This window comes from Sciurus vulgaris, assembly GCF_902686455.1.
Source record: "Sciurus vulgaris genome assembly, chromosome: 5".
Lineage (NCBI taxonomy): Eukaryota > Metazoa > Chordata > Mammalia > Rodentia > Sciuridae > Sciurus > Sciurus vulgaris.
Genome location: NC_136465.1, coordinates 5,985,717 through 6,005,982, shown reverse-complemented (window position 1 = coordinate 6,005,982; position 20,266 = coordinate 5,985,717). Strand labels below are relative to the sequence as shown.

Sequence of the window (20,266 nt, the reverse complement as noted above, 5' to 3'; positions counted from 1 at the left end):
ATGATTGGATTTTCCATTTTTATGCGTGACATAAGTTCATATTGATTTCTCACTCACTTTAAGCTGTTATTGTGTACTCTAGATGTGGTCTCTGCTTTTATGCCTGCATTGTTAGAACATTAGAGGAAAGAGATAAGAACCCTCAGGCTATGTCCACTGTGGATCCCCAGCATTGGGAATAGGTCCCAACCCATGTCTATTACTGAGGAATAGGAATTCCAGGTGTCATTGTTGCCAAAAGCTCAGTCCTTTTTCCCAAAGTCAATCCATTAATGAGGACTCAGTCTTGAAAAAAAGAAAAAAGGTTTATTTCTTTCCTAGCAAATGATAAACACAGAAGACTCTTGTCCCATAGGCTGTGATTCTGGCAATGAGTAGGAATGGGGGGGCTGTTAAGGAGGTGATTCAAAGGCTACACTGCTGGTGTTCTCTGTTTGGGGTTGTAATTCACCTGTTAATTTGGGACGTAGTCATTTCTGTGGTCTTACTTTGCTCCTGTGGTGGGTATTTAGGGTCAGATATCACTGCCTAGGATGGGGAAGAAAGGTAATCCTGTTTCTCCTGAGATTAGGAAGGGGGAGAGATTATGGAGGAGCAGGGAGAGAGGAAGAGAAAGAAACACAACCATTTTAAAAATATGTTGCAGTGACCGAGCAGCAAGGGTTATATTCAAAGCATAAAGTGGACCACCGTTATACTATGTTTAAGATATGAGGTTAGCCTCAAAGACTCATGTGTGAGAAAACATAAGAAAATCTAGAGGTGAGAGATTGGATTATGAAGCTTCTACCTAAGCAGTCCATCAATCCCCTGATAGGGATTAACTGGGTGGTGACTGTTGGCAGGTAGGGTGTGGCTGGTGGTGGGAGGCCCCTGAGGGCATGCCTTGGGGTCTATGTTTAAACCCTGGTGAGTGAAGATCTCCTTCCTTCCTTGTCATTGTGACCTGTACTGCTTTTGTTGTTTCCGCCACACTTGTGATTGCTGCACTACAGTTGTCTGTGTGGGTGGGATCTGTTGCTACCCATTTGCACATGCACACAACACAATAGCACTATTTGGCCAATATGGCTCCCGCATTTCCCAGCTCTACTGCAGCATCCCACTCCTTAGTCCCTTTGCACTACTCATCTGCCTTTGATTTTTAGGAGATCCACCCCCACATTTTTTTTTTTTCCTCTCTCACTTCCCCATATATGAAAGAAAACTAGGATATTTAACATTCTGAGTTTGATTTAATTCACTTAACCTTATGGTCTCTAGTTCCATTCATTTTCTCACAATCACATGAGTTCATTTTGCTTTATGGCTAAATAAAACTTGATTGTGTGCATAGGTACCACACCTTCTTTCTCCATCCTCCTCTTGAAGGACATTATGGCTTGTTCATAGATTAGCAATTGTGAACTGTGCTGGTGTAAACAAAGGCATGCATGTGTCACTACAATAAGATGATTTAATTCTGCAGGATAAATACACTTTTAGTGAAGCTGTGTTTTCTCCACTTTTAGTTATGGCTGGGTCCTATGGCCGTTCAATATCTGGTCTTCTGAGGAGCCTCTGTTCTGATTTCCAGAGCACTTGTACAAAATTGCAGATCTAGCTACAGTGTAACAGTGTTCTTTTTCTCCACATCCTCTCCAGCTTTGAGTATTATTACTATTATTGATGACCACCATTTTGACTGGAGTGAAAAGAAATCCTAGAGTAGTTTTGATTTGCATATCCCTAATTGTTCTTGAAATTGAAGATTTTTTCATGCATTTGTTGGCCATTTCTATTTCTTCTTTTCAGAGTGTCTGCTTAATTTATTTGCTCTTTTAGAAATTGGGTCATTCAAATTTTTGGGGAGTAAAGTTTTTGAGTTCTTTATATATTGCAGATAATAATTTTCTGTCAGAAGAGTCCCTAGCAAGGAATTTTCTTCCATTCTGTGTTCTCTCTTCATATTCTGAATTGATTCCTTTAAAGTAAAAAGCTTTTTAATTTGATTCTGTCCCACTTATTAATTCTTGTCAGTATTTCCTGTGTTTTAGGGTTCTGTTGAGGAAGTCACTGCCTCTGCCTAGAAGCTGGTGTATTAACTGTACATTTACTTCTAGGAATTGAATAGTTTCTGGTGTAATTCCAAGGTCTTTGCTCCATATTGAGTTGAGTTTTGTGCAGGATGAGAGACAAGCATCTAGTTTCATTCCTCTGCATGTGGATAACCAGTAGACCCAGCACCATTTGTTAAAGAGGCTGTGTTTCCTCCAATGTGTGTTTCTGACACCTTTGTCCAGGATCAGATGACTGTAGGTGGGTGGTTTATCTCCATGTCTTCTCTTCTGTCCCCTTGACCTCTGTGTCTGTATTCAAACCACCACCATGCATGTTTTGTTACTATTGAGCTCCTTTCCATTGCCCTACTTCTCCATGATGTTCTGCCTGACTCTGTACCCAGGGCTATGGAGTCAGCTGTCTGTGGACTGAGCCCTCTGAAACTGTTCCTCCTCTATATTGCTCTTGTCAGCTCTTTTGGTCAGAGTGATGAAAAAGGTGATTAAAATCATACCAAATGGTTTCACTTTTTATGCTATAGTTCTGATCCAAAAGGAAAAGAAGAGTGGAATGCTCACAAAGGTCTGTTACTTTTGCCAACTCAATCTTAGTAGAACATAGTTTTGAGTATGGAATGAAGGTCTCTAGCACTGCAACCGGGAACCAAAATCCATGTTCAAACACCCTGGGAAAACTGGGAAATCCCAAGAATGACACTTCATGGTGAGGAATGTCCTCAAATACTATGTTGACATTGAGGACACAGAATGGCTCCTCCCTGGTGCCTTTAAGGTACCTAGAGGGAAAGAACAAGCAGTGCCAACACCTTTGCTGAACTTGAAGGGATGTGTCACATCTCCTGTAATGGGAGGTGGCTCAATATAATTTTGCCTGCATGAATGACAATTTGAAAAACACTAAATCAATTGATAATTCCCTGAAAACTCATGTGGAGCTAAGTTTCTCTTTCCTGAAATTTGATTTGGACATATTGTTTAAAAATAGGAAAATTCAATTGAGGTAATTGGGTGGACCCTACTGCAATATAATCTATACTCTTACAACAGAGAGAGTTTAGGGAAGAGGTGTGACCAGGGAAGAGCTTTTAAAGACACATGGAGACTGGCCTGTACAAGGCGGGAGTGTGGGTCTCAGAAGAAACAGACCCTGCAGACTTATTGATCTCAGACTGCTATCCTCCAGAATAATGAGAAAAATCAGCTTGCTTTTAAAGCCACCCAATTTTGTCTAGTTGTTATGGAAGCCCTACAACTCATTTGAAGTTTGTAAACTAATACCATATTCTTAGTAGCAGATGTTCAAATGTTTTGAAAGTGAGAATGAAATTAGAAGGTGAACTTCAAGCAGCTTGGAGAAGAAAACTGATTATGGATCTTGAGGTAATGGCTCATTTATAAAAACATATCAGATTCTAAATACTCTGACAGCCAGTGGGAGCGATCATTTTGAGATTAGGCACAGAAGGACACCACAGTCTGGCGTTCTCAAATACAGGAAGAGACACATACAAGCACTCCTCCCCTGTTATAAGAGCTTGATGACAAGATGTGGAAAATAGTGTGGAGAGGAAGACCTAATTAGCTTGAAGAGTGTGTATTGAAATGAGTAAAGAATGGAATAAATTAAGCATTGTTAAGAAGATGAGGATGCTGCTTTGTAAGTGAGGTTAATGCACTGGTGCATCATGAATGGTAGAAACTGGATAGGGGTGTGGTCTTTGGGAAGTGAGAAAGAAGACCCTTCAGTGACAGGGTTGGACATGTGCTCTTTGACATTACAGGCACTCTCCAGGAAACTTAAAGATGTTGTCTCGAAAGACATTGAGTTCAGGAGGTAGAAAACAAGTAAAATTGATGCTATAATATTTTCTCTAATATTCTTCATATTATGAAAACCTTTAAATCTTTCATGAAGTCATTTTGTAAATTGTGAATTGACCAATAATCAACAGGGTTATGAGAGTAAACAAATATGTAAAAATCTGTAAGCACAGTCACATTTAATAAATTTGTTGATTTTTGCTGGTTTGTGGGGCGGTTATGGTTTGTTTGACTCTGTTTTTTTCTTTAGTTGTTGCTTTTTTGTGGAGGGTTTGCTGTATTTTTTTATTGGTATTGATGTCAGGAATGCCAGAGAAGGATGGAGCTACATTCCTAGCCGTGCTACTTTTAAAATTAAAAAAAAAAAAAAAGCATGGGTTGAACCCAGATGTGCCTAACCTCTGAGTCATAAAAACCACACCCATTTTTTATTTATTTTATTTTCATACAGGGTCTCATTAAATTACTTAGAGTCTCACTAAATTGCCAAGGGTACCAGTGAATTTGGGATCCTCCTGCCTCAACCTCCTGAGTTGCTAGACCTCCAAGTGTGCACCAATGTACCTGGCTATTTTCCTTTTTTCAGTCTTCAGACACAAACATCTGTTGGAATCTAATCTTAGAAATGAAAATTACAAATCATCCTTGAAATTCATGATATTTTCAGGGATGCATTACCATTTATAGATCTCTCTCTCTCTTTCTCATGTGTATGGATCCATAATGGAAAGCAGGGATGTCATAGCTGATGAAGATGAATATAAAAGAGGATTATAAAGATGTCAGCTAACACATCAGAAAACCACCACACTGAGCAAACAGAGTGCATCTTGATACCCAGTCATCACATATGAGCACCATTTCTGAACATCCTTGATATAAATTAGCATCACAGTACATGATAGTACAAGTATGACCCCAGTGCTTCAGCTGATTTTGACAAGTGGAACTATAAGGGTTGAATTGTCAGGATGGTGCCATGGAGTCCTCAAAACAGAAAGCCACTTGAGCTGCTTCTTGCTTTCATAATACAGATCTTGACTTGACTGCTCCTGAGTCCATGAGGGGTGGATCTAACTCATGGGTGAGGGAAGGTTGGAAGGGAGTGAGGCTCCAGGGGCACCATGGAACTTAGAGAACCACTGTCAACAAATAGAGCAGAAAGAGGAAATCCCAGAAATTCCACAATGTTTCTGGCTAGGTGGAAACCAAAGTCTGCAGGTGGGGTAAGAAAGGGATACCTAGACTTCAAAATGTAAGAGAATTGTGTGACTCTGGACTGTAAAGGACAATTCACATGTGAAATATGAGGCTTTCCATATATGTATATAATAAGCATACATCGGAGGTGTGCTTCCACCATTTTTAAGTAATCACGTTCACATTCTTTTAAATTTTGATCCTGGACTATGAATGGAGCACTGTGCCTATATCTCTTAGGGTGAACTGAATTCTCCTTGTGCTTAGAGTAGGTTTTAGACTCTTATGAATGTCTAGGATTTCATGGAGAGGAGTCAGGATATTTTGTAAAAGTGTTGAGTCTCATGATTTTCTTCTTCATCCACAGTTTTTCCTGAAAATTGTTTGGACTGTGCATGAGATAATAAAGAGAGGAAGATTGCAGGAAGCAAAATCAATGGCCTTGCATCCATTGGTGAGCAGATAATGGCTTTTTCTATTGAAATTTCAGCCCTATTGAGAGAGATGCCAACTCGTCGGTGCCAGCAGGAATTAGTCCTATAGCCCCAACTCTGGAGTGATCTTCATGGGTCAGGAACTCATGATCAGGCAGCTAATCTACTTCCTGTCATGACACCACTGTACTGTGGTACCATTCCTGGCCGTGTACTTCCACAAGGCATGGGAGATACTGTATCTGACATTCTGCCTCTGACTTGGTCTGAAATCATTGCTGGTTAGTGATGCTATTCATTACAAAGTGTTTGGATTGTGGTGAATGCAAGCCAGAGGAACCAGTAAGGAGTGGAACATTGCAGCCCAACATGGAGGCAGATATTCCAGCAGGTGAATTCAGTTGACCCAGTGGCACAGGCATTGGAGTGAGAATGAGGAAAAGGAAGGGGGTAGGCTAGAGAAGGCATGAGAAGTAACTTCTTTTTTCTAATTTAAACTTGGAGTTTGATAAAATACATTTCAACCTTTGAAGAAGTTCCCAAAAGATACCTAAAATAATCATGGTCATTCTTCTTCCGAGTGTTGATACACTGACTAATAAACCATTCCAAGTTGTATACAGCAAGTCATGTTAACTTAATTGCTGTTGTGCCATTAAAAGTATATTAGTAAATAATATAGTAGATAGAGCAAGATTTCTGAAGTACTGTATACATGAAAACAAATAATAAAACAGAGAAACAAGATCAAGATGCCAGAGATATATTGAAAAGTTGTGTTTGGTGCTCCAGAGAAAATTGAGAATGGGAATTGTAGCATATGAATTGTCATGCTGGGACTCTGCCTCAGAGTACAAGTCTCAGAGTCTTTGCCTTGAGCTGCTGAAATGTCTGTCCTTAACCTCATTCTGACCTCCTTCGTCACATCACAAGAAGAGTGACTGTTCCTACTGACACCAGGATACATAAGGTTTGTTCAGTTCCCAAGAATTCTTGAAATTGGTTCAAGGATGTCTGCATTGTTCTGGTTATAGGGTTATAGTTCATACATGTTTTGAACATATGGAGAAATTCATTGGCCCTTTAAACACTCATGTTACTAACCATTTCACAGATAGGGATCTAAGATACTTTGCTGTGAAAATTTTATACATAATCATTGTTTATTACTGACAAATTAATGTTAAAGTTTGTCTGGTGATAATTTTGTAAAGTTATTTAAATAAATGGGTATTTAGATTTTAGTTAAAAAGTTTCAAGTGAAGATTTTATAAAATCTATCTGAAATTTATAATTACCAGTCCTTGAATGTTTTTTATGTTTCATGGCTATTATTCCATATTCCTTTACTATAAATTCTATGAACTCAATGTTGAATCTCTGGGTTTCTGAACTTAATAGTGTTGAGTATTGGGAATGAATAGGCTATTGTCCTAAGCAGTTTGGTCTCCCTGTACACTGAGTTTCCTTCTGCCTCCGTGCTGTTCTCTCAATCCTTCTTTTAGATTGAGAAAACAAGTCTCAGAATCTTTGCCTTGAGCTGCTGAAATGTCTGTCCTTAACCTTATTCTAATCTCCTTTGTCATGAGAAAAGTGAATGTTCCTACTGACACCAAGATACATATGCTTTGTTCAGTTACCAAGAATTCTGGGGATTGGTCCATGAATGTCTGCATTGTTCTGGTTATAGGCTTATAGTTTATACATGTTTTAAAGATAGGAAGACATTCATTAGCCTTTTAAAGTCTCATGCTATTAACCATTTCACACATGGGGATCTAAGATGCAGCTTTGTAAAAATTTTATTTTACCTAATCATTGTTTAAGACTGACAAATTGTAATAAGTTTTGCCTGGTGATAATTCTGTTTAGTTGTTTAAATAAATGGGAGCTTAAATTTTACTCAAAATGTTTCAAGTGAAAATTTTATTATTACCTGTCTGTCTGAATGTTATAATTACCTGCCCTTGAAATGTTTTCATGTTTTGTGATGCTATATCATGTCGTATTTCTTTATTATAAATTCTTTAAATTCAATCTTGGATGTCTCCTTGTGGTGAAGGTAAGAGTTTTGGGTGCTGGGAATGAGTAGGCTGGTGCCCTATGCAGTTTGGTCTCCCTGTACACTGAATTTCCTTCTGCCTCAGTCTATTCTCCCAACCATCCTTTTGGGAAACTGAAGGAATGGCTCTGCCTAAAGTAGTTTGTCAATGGTGTCCTAGGAATCGATGACCATTGAAGATGTAACTGTAAGATTTACCCAAGAAGAGTGGGCCATGCTTGACCCACCTCAGAAAATGCTACACAGATCAGTGATGCTGGAAGTCATCAATCATCTAGTCTTAGTTGGTGAGTCCATCAATATTATACACGATACATGTTAGGTGTACATATTTCTTCAATCAACAAGTATCTGGAATAGTACCTCTCTATTCAGTTCCAAACTCTGATCCAATTCTCTCATAGATTTTATAAGTACATGAGAGAAAGCTGTGTTTTTTCTTTCATCTAAATTACAATTTATTTGTACTCTGCAACATAATTTTATGTATTACTTGAAACTAAATCTCCTGCTTGAATGATTTTAAATCCTTGAATAGACCTAATATTTACAAATAATTATTCTTTTATGGTCACTCTGCTTGAAGAGAGAATAATGAAAATTAGAAGAATTCTGAATATTTTTTGTGATGCTTATGCTGGATTCCACTTGAAAGTAATATTTAGTGGAGATGAACTTCCTGAAAGGACTATCGATTCAACATTCTTTGAATGTGGTCATAAGCATCAGTGTCCTTTAGTCCTGCCTTCTATGGGAAAATAGTCTGTCTTTTATTCTCCTGCAGTGAGGAAACTTCAATATTTCCATGGTTAAATGTTTCTCTCTCCTCCTAGGTTCTGTTCCTTTTTGCTAAGTCATCTTCATGGACATGATGATAATGCACATTTCTTGGCCGATATCTTGAAATCCATTTTCTTTCTTACAATGACTAGGGCGTCTGTTCTGTAAATCAGATGTGACTTTGCTTCTGCAGCAAGGAGAAATTCTGTGGATGGGAGCATGAGTATGGTTTCCCTCAAACTAGGGTCCACGTAAAAACACAGAGACTTGTGATTGAAGAGAGAAGAGTGCCTACCCAGTGAGGATGAGCTGGGAAATATTACTTGACCTAGTCATAAAATGAATGGTATTGTCTAAAATGTAGCAGGGGATATGGGAAAATATATCCCATGTGTTGACATTGCTCCTTTTCATTTACATTCAAAATTTGTTCTATATTTGCATTTTCTCTTAGGGTAAAACATGTTATTGTATTTTTGGAGGTCAATTTGCATAATGTCTCTTTTCCCAATTTTCTGCTTTAAAGATATTTCTCCATTTCACTTATTAAAATAATTCTATCCTGAAAATCTTTTCTAATTAGCAGCATCCTATATTTCTGCCACATACTCTTTTGTCTTGATTTAAGACATGTCCTCTTGTTTTGTTTTGTTTTGTTTTTGCGGTGCTGGGGATTGAACCCAGGGCCCTGTGCTTGTGAGGCGAGCACTCTACCAACTGAGCTATCTCCCCAGCCCCAAGACATGTCCTCTTGAAAGTGCCAACAATGTAAAAATATTCTCATGAGATTGTTGTTGTTTTCAACTTTGTCTCTGGATTTCACACTACAATGTACTATTTCCAACTATTCTAGGGAAGGAGAGAGCACATCAATACCAGGAAAGGACATGCAGAGCACTTATGAATAGGAAGGACACACCACTCAACATGTCAATAGTAAGTTTTGGGGATGGGAACATTGATTATGCCAAGTCAAGACATGTCAGTGGAATAAATTAGTAATTTGAGTACAACTTCATGAATGTTATTATGTTGACATTACCTAATTTCTGAGCAAAAAGCTCTGTATAGTTTGCATTCTTTGAAGAATTAACAAATGCACATAACAAATATATTTCATATTTTTATAGAATAACATATAGAATAACAAATGTATTTCTCATGTGGTTAGTCTTTGAAATGTTGACATCCATAAAATTAACATCAACCTCTTAAATAGGATACTAGGAAATAGGTAATACTTGGCTAACCTGGGAAATATGTTCTATGCATATGGAATATAAAATGGAAAGATTTTAATTTTCACATTGCAATGGATGTTTCTAAGATTCAAATGTAGAGGATATAATTCATGAGTTTATATGGGAACATCATTAAGAAATATTCATCTTCTTTACAAAGCAGAAATCTCAAGTACAGGAATATTCCTTGGAATGGAAAGACTTGGAGGAAGATCTATGTCACAACTCTGCATCTATTCAATCTTTGTTTGCTCACCTCTTTAGGCAGGGGGTCAACCAAAGATGTGGACAATCCCTCACTGACAATTTGTACCTCATTGGAAACAAGAAAAATGATAGTAGTATGTCATGTGAATGCCAGGTGTGTTTGAAAGAACATATGAATGATTTACATCCTAGAAAAGGCAACGAGAATGAATCTGGAGTGATTCGATATAAACATCCTCTGTGTGGCAAATCCTTTCATCAAACTTCTGATCCAAGGAGACTCAATGAAACTAAAACAGGGGAAATGATGTGTAAATGTAATTTTTGTGGGACAGGCTTCAGTTACTGTTCTGAGCTTAGACAACATGAGAGAATCAACACAGGTGAGAAACAAAATGAATGTCATGTGTGTGGGAAAGCCTTCAAGAAATCTTACAGTCTTAAAGTACATGAGAAAATCCATACTGGAAAGAAACCATATGGGTGCCAACAGTGTGGGAAAGCGTTTACTAAATTATATAACCTTCAGGTGCATGAGAGAACTCACACTGGAGAGAAACCATATCAATGCCACCTGTGTGGGAAATCCTTCAGTCAATCATGTTACCTTAAACCACATCAGAGAATCCACTCTGGTGAGAAGCCATATGAATGCCATGTGTGTGGGAAAGCCTTCAGTCTATCATCTGGCCTTAGACACCATGTGAAAACACATACTGGAGAAAGACCATACAAATGTCATCTATGTGGAAAAACCTTCAGTAGCTTCTTTGGCCTGAGACAGCATGAGAAAACACATACCGGAGAGAAGCCATACAAATGTCATCTGTGTGGGAAAGCCTTCACTCGATCATCTGGCCTTAGGCACCATGAGAAAACACATACTGGAGAAAGACCATACAAATGTTATCTATGTGGAAAAACCTTCATTATCTTCTCTGGCCTGAGACAGCATGAGAAAACACATACTGGAGAGAAGCCATACAAATGTCATCTGTGTGGGAAAGCCTTCACTCAGTCATTTGGCCTTAGACGCCATGTGAAAACACATACTGGAGAAAGACCATACAAATGTTATCTATGTGGAAAAACCTTCATTATCTTCTCTGGCCTGAGACAGCATGAGAAAACACATACTGGAGAGAAGCCATACAAATGTCATCTGTGTGGGAAAGGCTTCACTCGATCATCTGGCCTGAGACAGCATGACAGAACACACGCTGGAGCCAAATAATGTGCATACCACCTGTGTCCTTGACCATCATTCTATTAAAAAATGGAAGATGAGGGCTGGGGATATAGCTCAGTTGTCTTTGCTTCTTTCCTACATATGTATCATGTTGCCAGAATCTTGGTGGCAAAACCAATAAAATTCATCAAGTCATAGGAATTATAGGTCAAAAGTCCAAGTGAGGGAATGTTGGATCCTCTGGAAGCCTCTCACAGGATCTCATGCAGCTGTTGGCTGGGTCATGATCTCCAGAGTCTCATGATCCTCTTTCTTTCACAGTCTTCAGGGAGAGTTCCTTGGGGCTGTGGGGCTGTGGACCTGAAATTTGACACCTTGACTGCTGTTTCTTCTATGTCTCTTTACATGTTGTGTCAAATTGCAGTTTTGGGTTGTGTTTGTGTGCAGTGAGTTTCATGGATTTATCCTTTGTGCTGGCTAGACAATCACTACACCACTGCACTATACCCCAGGCCCATGGGTTGCTTCTTCTGTACCTAAAGTGACCTGTTCTGGGTTTGATTCTCTGTCTACAATCCTCCTTTCACAAGTAATAGATTCATGTTAAAAGACTCACCTTGTTGGGTATTCTCAGGAACTTTCCCTATGATTAGCTGAGAGTGGTTAGTAATTCTATGCTCAAACTCCATTCACCAGTGCCAGTCTTTGTTGCTGTTAACAAAATACATGAAAAGAACAACTTAGAGAAGAACTTTATTTTGGACTCAGTTTCGGAGTTCAATCCATGGACACCTGACTCTATTGTTTTAGGCGTAAGGCGAGGCAGAACATCATATTTCAAGGCCTGGACAGAGGAAAGGTACTCAGCTAACAGTGACCAGGAAGCAGAGAGAGTGAGGAGCTAGGTATAAAGTGCTTATTCCCCAAGGGCATTATAGGACTATGTCCTCAAGCTCTGGCCCAACCTCCAACAGTTTCCACCCAGCAGACCATTTTAATTATTGGTCCATTTACTGATCATGTTACAATCATCTCTCCTAATTTAATCTTTTCACCTCTAACATTTTAGAGCAATTCTATATCTTCTAATATGATATTTTGGGGCACACCTCACAACCAAACCATAGTCACTTATAGGAGAGCAGGGAGAGGATAATGAGGTAAGTGCACAGGGAGTCTCCTCCCTGTGACAGGAGAACACCTGGAGGTGAGGACTTGTATCTCAATACCTTCCTCAGCTGTAATCACATCCCCTTAAAAAAAAGCCAGTGTTTCAAGATCAGGTCACAACCTACCCTGAGGCCTGGACTCTTTTGTTGGTAAACTGTCTAAAGTCCAATCACCCTGGTAACCAAAGCATCAAGACCCCCCCCCACACACACACAAAGAAAGAAACAAAAAAACAAAAAAAGCTTACTGAGGGCTATTGAAAGTATAACAAACACAAGGAGCAGGAAATTGAGCAAAAATAGAGAAACTCAATTTCCTTGAAAATCACAACTCTGACAATTTATCCAAGCACAAGCCTGTAAGCCCAGAGACGACAGAGGCTGAGGCAGGAAGATTACAGGGTCAAAGCCAGTCTACACAATTTAGTGAGGCCCTAAGCAACTTGGATAGACCCTGTCTCCAAAAATACAAAAGGGCTTGAGTTCAGAGGTAAAGTCCTTCTGGGTTAGCTTGTCATTTTTTTATTAAAAATGGACAAATGAATTGAACACTTCCCAGAAGAAGAAATACAAATGGCCAACTTGAAGAAGTGCTTGATATCATTAGCTCTCAGGAAATGAAAATGAAAATCAGACCAATATACCACCTCTCCACAGTTGGAACTAGTAATCATGAAAAAATTGAAAATGTAATAAATGTTGGCTATGATGTAGAAGGTTCATGTTTTAAAGTTAAAGATTATAGTTGTGAGGCCACTTGTGATAATCAATACCATCTCTTTGTTACCAAATTGGAAACAATTGAATTGAAACTGGTGTGTGTGTGTGTGTGTGTGTGTGTGTGTGTGTGTGTGTATGCGCATGTGTGTGCAAGCAGATGGAGAAGAGTGCCACAGTTGGGAGTCTATAAAGTTAGCATCTCTGGTATGTAGATCAGGAATGTTTGAGGCTCTGGCCATGAGATTTTTATTTTGTATACCATTTGCTTTGTATTGTAGAAACTAGAAAATGAAATGCCAACCTTTCTGTGCAAGAGCCATTTCACCCTAATGGGGCAAATTCCATTTTGACTTGCTATTGGCAAGGGTGACAGAGACCAAAGTGTGGACTCACTTCCTGGTGCTTGGTGGAACCAGCACCTGGGCAGTGATGGTAAAGGATGAGTCTTTGCTTTCATATGACAAACTTAACTTGCTTTTTCTTGCACAACTTTTTCACATAAAACATTGTCCTCCAGGTCCACTCATGTGGCTATAATAGTAATGATGTGTGCATTTCAAAATAGATGGAAGAGTAGCTTTGGATGTTCTTACCACAATGACATGGTATCTTTGAGGTTGTAGATTTACTCAATGTACACAGGTATGCAAATACCAGATTGTACTCTGCAGGTGTACTCCATTACTATGTTAATTAATAGGAAAAAAGAAACAAAGACAGAGTTGGTATGTGAGTTCCCTTCTCTTTATTTACATTCAGTTTACTTTGTTTCACACTTCACTACATTTGTAAATTCAAATGCCTTTGACACAAATGTGGGTGGTATTCCCTAGTTTGATCAACTCATTAATTTCCAGACACATGGTGATTTTTCATTCATATATCTTTTTTAATTTTTAATTTTTTCTAATTAGTTATACATGATAGTAAAGTGCATTTATGCATTTTTCAATATCATAATAAATGGAGTATAACTTCTCATTTATCTGATTGTACATGTTGTAGAATCACATCTGTCATGCAGTCATACATATGCACAAGGTAATAATGTCTATTTCATTCTACTATCCTTCCTACCTCCACATCCCCTTCCCCCATTTCACTCCCCTCTACCTAAAGTAACTCTCTTGTATTCTAGTGCCCCCCACCCGACTATTGTGAATTAGCATCTGCATATCAGAGAAAATATTTCATCTTTGGTTTGCTGGCTAATTGTGCTTAGCATGATATTCTCCATCTCCATCCATTGACTGGTAAATGCCATAATTTCATTCTTTTTTAAAGTTAAGTAATATTTCTTCATCTATATACCACATTTTCTTTATATATTCATCTATTGAAGGACACCTAGGTTGGATCCACAGTTTAGCTATTGTGAGTTGAGCTGTATAACTGTATTTCTCTTTATTCTCCAAGTTATCTCAACAGGATTTTAAATTTCAAATTCATTCTTAGATATTTATCCAGTTTTTACACAGTATTTTTCTTTTGTACTAAGGATTGAAGCCAGGTGCACTTAACCACTGAACCACCACATCCTTGTCCTGTTTTATTTTTCATTTTGAGACAGGATCTCACCTAGGTTGCTAAAGAACTCTCTAAGTTCTGAGGATGGCTTTCTCACCACGCCCTGCCTCAGCCTCCCAACCTTCTGGGCTTAAAGCTGTGCATCTGCATTTGAGCATCTTTTTTTGGAAGAGACTGTCATTTCTCTAATGTGTATTCTTGACACCTTTGTCCAGTATAAACAAATATCTGTAGCTACACCTGTATCTATACACACATATACTCATGAAGTTCTGACATGTGGAAATAACAAGAATGCTTGGTCAGTTAATGCACAGCTTGCTCCCAGCACAGGTACTGTGCACTCAGAAACACACCCTGCCACTCTGTGCTCCCTTACCAGCCACAGCACCAGCTCCTGCAGATGCAGCAACTTGACCTTCCTCTGCCCCTTGTCCTGGCCAGCCGGCTAATGCCCTCCTCCTCTTCTAGGTTCCACTCCTTCAGCTCTGCCCTCTGATTTTGTAGAGGGCAATATACTCTGCAGTGGTGTCTGTCTCTCCAGAGAGCTGGGTGCAGACAGGTTCCAGTTCCTCCACCTGCTCCTGGAGCTCCACCTTCTCCTGCATGACCTCCAGGATGTGGCTCGGCAGCTCCTCCATGGCCACACATGGAGCCTGGGTGTTCTCCCCAGACACACAGCTGTCCCCACTCCTGGGGACCAGAGTCTGCTCTGTGGGCTCACTCAGGGATGGGGCTGTCAGGTGAGCCAGGTGCTGGCAGTGTGACAGCAGTCCCCTGCTCAGCTGTGCCTTCTCTTCATCAGCACTGACCAGAGTCACATCAAAGAATGCCACATGGCCTCTTGGCTGTCTTAGGTCCTCTGGGACAGTCAGACAGGGCCAAGGAGCCTCCTCATCCTTTTCTTGTCCATTCCATCCTCTTCCCCACGGACAGCCAGGAGGCTCAGCTGGGCCTATAGCTGTTGGTTCTTCTGAATGGTGGCCTCTAGGTGAGTCTACTGCAGCTCCTGTCAGGCCATCTCCACTGCATCTTGCCCTGCTTCTCCTCATGCTGCAGCTGGTCTGTGAGCTCCATCTGTGGCAGAACACACTTGTGTAGTGTCTCCTTTTCCAAGGCCAGCTGCTGACAGGCCACAGGGGTTGTTCTCGCTCCTGCTGCAGACCCTAAGCCTCTTGGCTCTTCAGCTCCCCCATCTCCTTCAGCTCTCCCAGCTTCTCCTGCAGCTGACTCAGCTTCCTGACCAGCTCCTTCTTGACCTGCTGCTCCAATAGCAGTGCACTGGTCATCTCCATATTCTCATTAGTCAGCTTATGGATGCTGTTCTATAGCCCGGCCAGTGGCCCTGTGAGCTCACATTCTGTGAGAGCCCATGGCTGATGGGGATGCAGACTTTCTGAAGCTCCCATGATCTGCTTGGGCTCCATGGCTGCTCACCCCCACACTCTACCGCCTGCTCCAGTTCCAGCAGCCTCTCCTCCAACACCAAATTCAGGCGACTCGGGCTATTTTTATCCTGCATCTGGACATGGATAAAAATCTAGCCAGGCCCTCCAGTTCCTTCTGCAGCTGCTCAGCTTCTGCCTGCAGCCACTGCTCTTCCCCAGACCACCCTACTGGGAGCTGTGGACATGAGGGCCTCCACCATGTGGCTTCTCAGTCCTGCCAAGTTGGTCTCCAACTGCAGGGCCTGACTCTCAGTCTCTTCTTTCTCCTCCCTCAGTGTGTGCATCTGCTCTGACATTTGCTGCATCCACTGCTGCCACATGTACTCTGAACTTTCAGGCTCTCTGCATAGTGGTCTCTCCACCTGCAGTTGCTTCAGTGACTCCAGAACCTGCAAAACATGTTTCCTAAGCTGTGCCCGCTCCTCCGTGGCCTGCAATAACTGACGGTTCCTATCTGGGGCTTCAGACCAGCTAAAGAACTGCTGCAGCAGGAGTTCAGACACCTCCAGCTTCTTCTGGCGCTCCTCCAGCCCCAGCTGCATGCTTCTCTCTCTGCCAGTAGGAAGCAGAGCCTCTCTGGCACTTCTGAGTTCTGCTGCCCTGGGTGCTCATTGTTTATGTTCTTCTTGTACAACTCCAGCCTGGTGGCATCTCTCTCTTTGGTTATTTCCTCGTTGTGCCTATCTGCCTGCTTCTGCTGTGTGGAGACAGCACACAGTCCCTTCCAGCTCTCCCACATGCTGTCCAAAAGACAAGATGGCCAGCAAGACCCTCAGATGCCTGGCTGCAGAGTGTGAGCTAGGGCTTTCTCAGACACCAGGATTCCTACTGTCTGGATTTAAGCCTGCAACTGATCCCTCCGAGCTCCCTGCTCCTTGTCCAACTTCTGTTGACATGCCTTCTTCTCTTCTTCCAGTTGATCTGGAGTGTCTTGTTTCTGCTGTTTCAATTCCTCTATGTTGCTACTGAATTGTTTGTTAGATACCTGGAGTCCAGGGCCACTGCTAACTCTTGGTACTGACTTTCCAGATTCCTCATGTTAGCAAGCGAAGTGAGGCCTGCCCCACTGATGTAGGATGAAGACTCAGACACGACCACTGAGCTCTTCAGAAAGTTGTCGCAGGCTCTATGTTGATGAGAAGATCTTTGTTTCCTCCACAGCTCATAGACAATGTTAGCATGGCAGTTCTGAGGTGATACCATGCTAGGGAGAGTGGGGCCTGGGGAAGGGACACGCACGGTAATGGTGTCATCAGCAGATGGTGGTGTGGGAGTGGCGTGGTCTTTGGGCGCATCCTCAGGCGAGTGACAAGCACCAGCAGCGGTTGTCTCAGGGCGTCTGCCCTGTTTACTCTTCTCTGCTCCTGCAGGGCACCAGCACTGCTGTTCTGCTGTTCTGCCAACTGTGGTGGGCCGCGCCAACTAGCTTTGTCTGCTAAAGTGAAGTAAGGGGGCCTCATCAGAAAGAAGCCAGCATACAACGTGGAATTCCTTGGGGAAACTGCAGCAGCACTAAGGAAAAGAACAAGGAGAGGTTATCCAGGGTGGTACAGGCTCACTGTGTTGGATGGCCCCATCCTTCCAGCTCATTGGTAGACAAGAAAGATGATGACCAAGGGGCGTGGTCTTAATGTTCAGAATTCTGACATAAGTTCACATTTTATTCTACACTTTCCATTTTCTATATTATTATGGATAAGCTTGATATTGAAAATCTTGAAAAGTTAGGATTTTTGTTGTAATTCAATATGAGATGACCGGATTTTTTATTTGTATTATTGATACAGGTTCATCTAGATTTCTCACTCACTGTGTATTTAAAGCTGTTGCCTACTCTGGATTGGGTCTCTGCTTTTTATTTATTTATTTCTTCTTTATGTTTCTTTTTTTCTGTTAAAATATTTTTTTTTTATTTTTACAGACACATGTTGATACATTATCCACAAATGGGGTACAACTTTTCATTTCTATGGTTGTACATAATATATGTTCACACCATTCATGTGATCAAACATATACATAGGGTAATACTGCCTGCTTCATTCTACTGTTTTTTCATTCCCACCCCCTCCCATCCCTTTTTTCTCTACGCCATCCAAAATTCTTTCATTCTTCTCTTCCCCCACCACCCTCATCGTTATATATTGTCGAGCACTTATCAGAGAAAACATTGACCTTTGGTTTTTTGGGCTTGGCCTATTTCACTTAGCATGATATTTTCCAATTTCATCCATTTACCAGCAGATGTCATAACTTTACTTTATGGCTGAGTAATATTCCATAGTGTATATATACAACAGTTTCTTTATCCACTCATCAATTGAAGGGCATCTAGATTGGTTCCACACTCTAGCTATTGTGAATTGAACTGCTATGAACATTGGTGTGGCTGCATCACTATAGTATGCTGATTTTAAGTCCTTTGGGTATAAACTGAAGAGTGGGATACCTGGGTCAAATAGTGAGCACACTCCAAGCTTTCTAGAAATCTCCACACTGCTTTCCAGAGTGTCTGTACCAGTTTGCAACTCCACCAGCAATGTATGAGTGTCCCTTTTCCCCCACATCCATGCCAACACTTATTATTGCTTCTGTTCTTGATAATAGCCATTCTAATTGGAATTAGATGAAATCTTAGGGTGGTTTTAATTTGCATTTCTCTAATTACTAGGGAAGATGAGTACTTTTTTTTTTACATGTCATCCCTTGTTTTTTATTAATATCTGTTATGAATATATATTAATTGACATGATAAATGTACATATTTATAGGGTACAGTTGTAGCATTTCAACCATTATCTACTTATAATTTGTTTATCCATTCTTTTGATGATGAGCATTTATGTTGCTTCTAGTTTAGAGCAGCTTTGAATAAAACTATGAACACTCTTTTTTTTTTTTTTTTTTTTTGGAAGATGAGTACTTTTTCATATATTTGTTGATCTCCTGTATATCTTCCTCTGTGAAGTGTCTGCCCATTCCCTTAGCCCATTTATTGATTGGGTTCTTTGTATTTTGGGTGTAAAGATCTTTAAGTTCTTTATAAACTTTGGAGATGAGTGCTCTGTCTGAAGTGTGTGTGGAAAAGATTTTATTCCACTCTGTAGGCTGTCTTTTCACATTATTGATTGTTTCATGTGCTGAGAAAAAAAAAACTTTAGTTTGAATCTATCCCATTGATTCTTGCTTTTCTTGCACTATGGTGGTCTTGTTAAGGAAGTCTGTTCCTAAGCCAACATGATGGAAATTCAGGCCTAATTTTTCTTCTATTTAGTGAAGGGTGTCAGGTCTAATTCCTAGATACTTGATCCATTTTGAGTTGAGTTTTGTACAGGGTGAGAGATAGGGTTTTAATTTCATTTTACTGCATATGGATTTCCAGTTTTCCCAGAACCATTTGTTAAAGAGGCTATCTTTTCTCCATTGTAAGTTTCTGGCACCCTTGTCTAGTATGAGGTTACTGTATTTATGTGGTTATATATCCGTGTCTTGTATCCTGTACCATTGGTCTACATATTTTGGTGCCAATACCATGCCATTTTTCTTACTGTTGCTCTATAATAGACTATAAGGTCTGGTATAGTGATACCACTTTTTTTAAATTTATTTTTATTGTAAACAAATGGGATACATGTTGTTTCTGTTTGCACATGGAGTAACAGCATACCTTTTGTGTAATCATACATTTACATAAGGTAATGATGTTTGATTCATTCTGTTATTTTTTCCTTCCCCCCCCACCCCTCCCACCCTCTTTTCCCTCTATACAGTCCCTCCTTCCTCCAGTCTTGCCTCCCTCCCACCCCACATTATGTGTCATCATCCGCTTATCAGCGAGATCATTCGTCCTTTGGGTTTTTTGAGATTGGCTTACCTCACTTAGCATAATATTCTCCAATTTCATCCATTTGCCTGCAAATGTCATAATTTTGTTATTCTTTAGCTGAGTAATATTCCATTGTATATATATACCACAGTTTCTTTATCCATTCATTAATTGAAGGATTTCTAGGTTGGTTCCACCATCTGGCTATTGTGAATTGAGCACCTATGAACATTGATGTGCCTGTATCTCTGTAGTATGCTGATTTTAAGTCCTTTGGGTATAGGCCAAGGAGTGGGATAGCTGGGTCAAATGGTGAGTCCATTCCAAGTTTTCTAAGGAAAACTCCACAATGCTTTCCAGAGTGACTGCACTAATTTGCAGCCCCACCAGCAATGTATGAGTGTACCTTTTTTCCCACATCCTCTCCAACACCTATTGTTGCTTGTGTTCGTGATAATCGCCATTCTAATTGGGGTGAGATGGGATCTTAGGGTAGTTTTGATTTGCATTTCTCTTATTACTAAAGATGGTGAACATTTTTTCATATGTCTGTTGATTGCTTGTAGATCTTCTTCTGTGAAG

General features: G+C 40.3%; 1 long non-coding RNA gene and 1 pseudogene across 2 annotated transcripts in view; one reads left to right on the top strand and one right to left on the bottom strand.

The window, feature by feature from the left end:
• Positions 1-20,266, top strand: part of LOC306660663 — a 781,776-nt gene that overhangs the window by 284,549 nt on the left and 476,961 nt on the right. The window lies entirely within an intron of this gene.
• Positions 14,717-20,266, bottom strand: part of LOC306662145 (golgin subfamily A member 2-like) — an 85,776-nt pseudogene continuing 80,226 nt past the window's right edge. The window contains exons 3-5 of the transcript in view: positions 17,211-17,370; positions 15,504-17,011; positions 14,717-15,397 (exon numbers count right to left, since the gene is read on the bottom strand). The product of the transcript in view is annotated as a golgin subfamily A member 2-like (transcript). The remainder of the gene's footprint in view (positions 15,398-15,503; positions 17,012-17,210; positions 17,371-20,266) is intronic.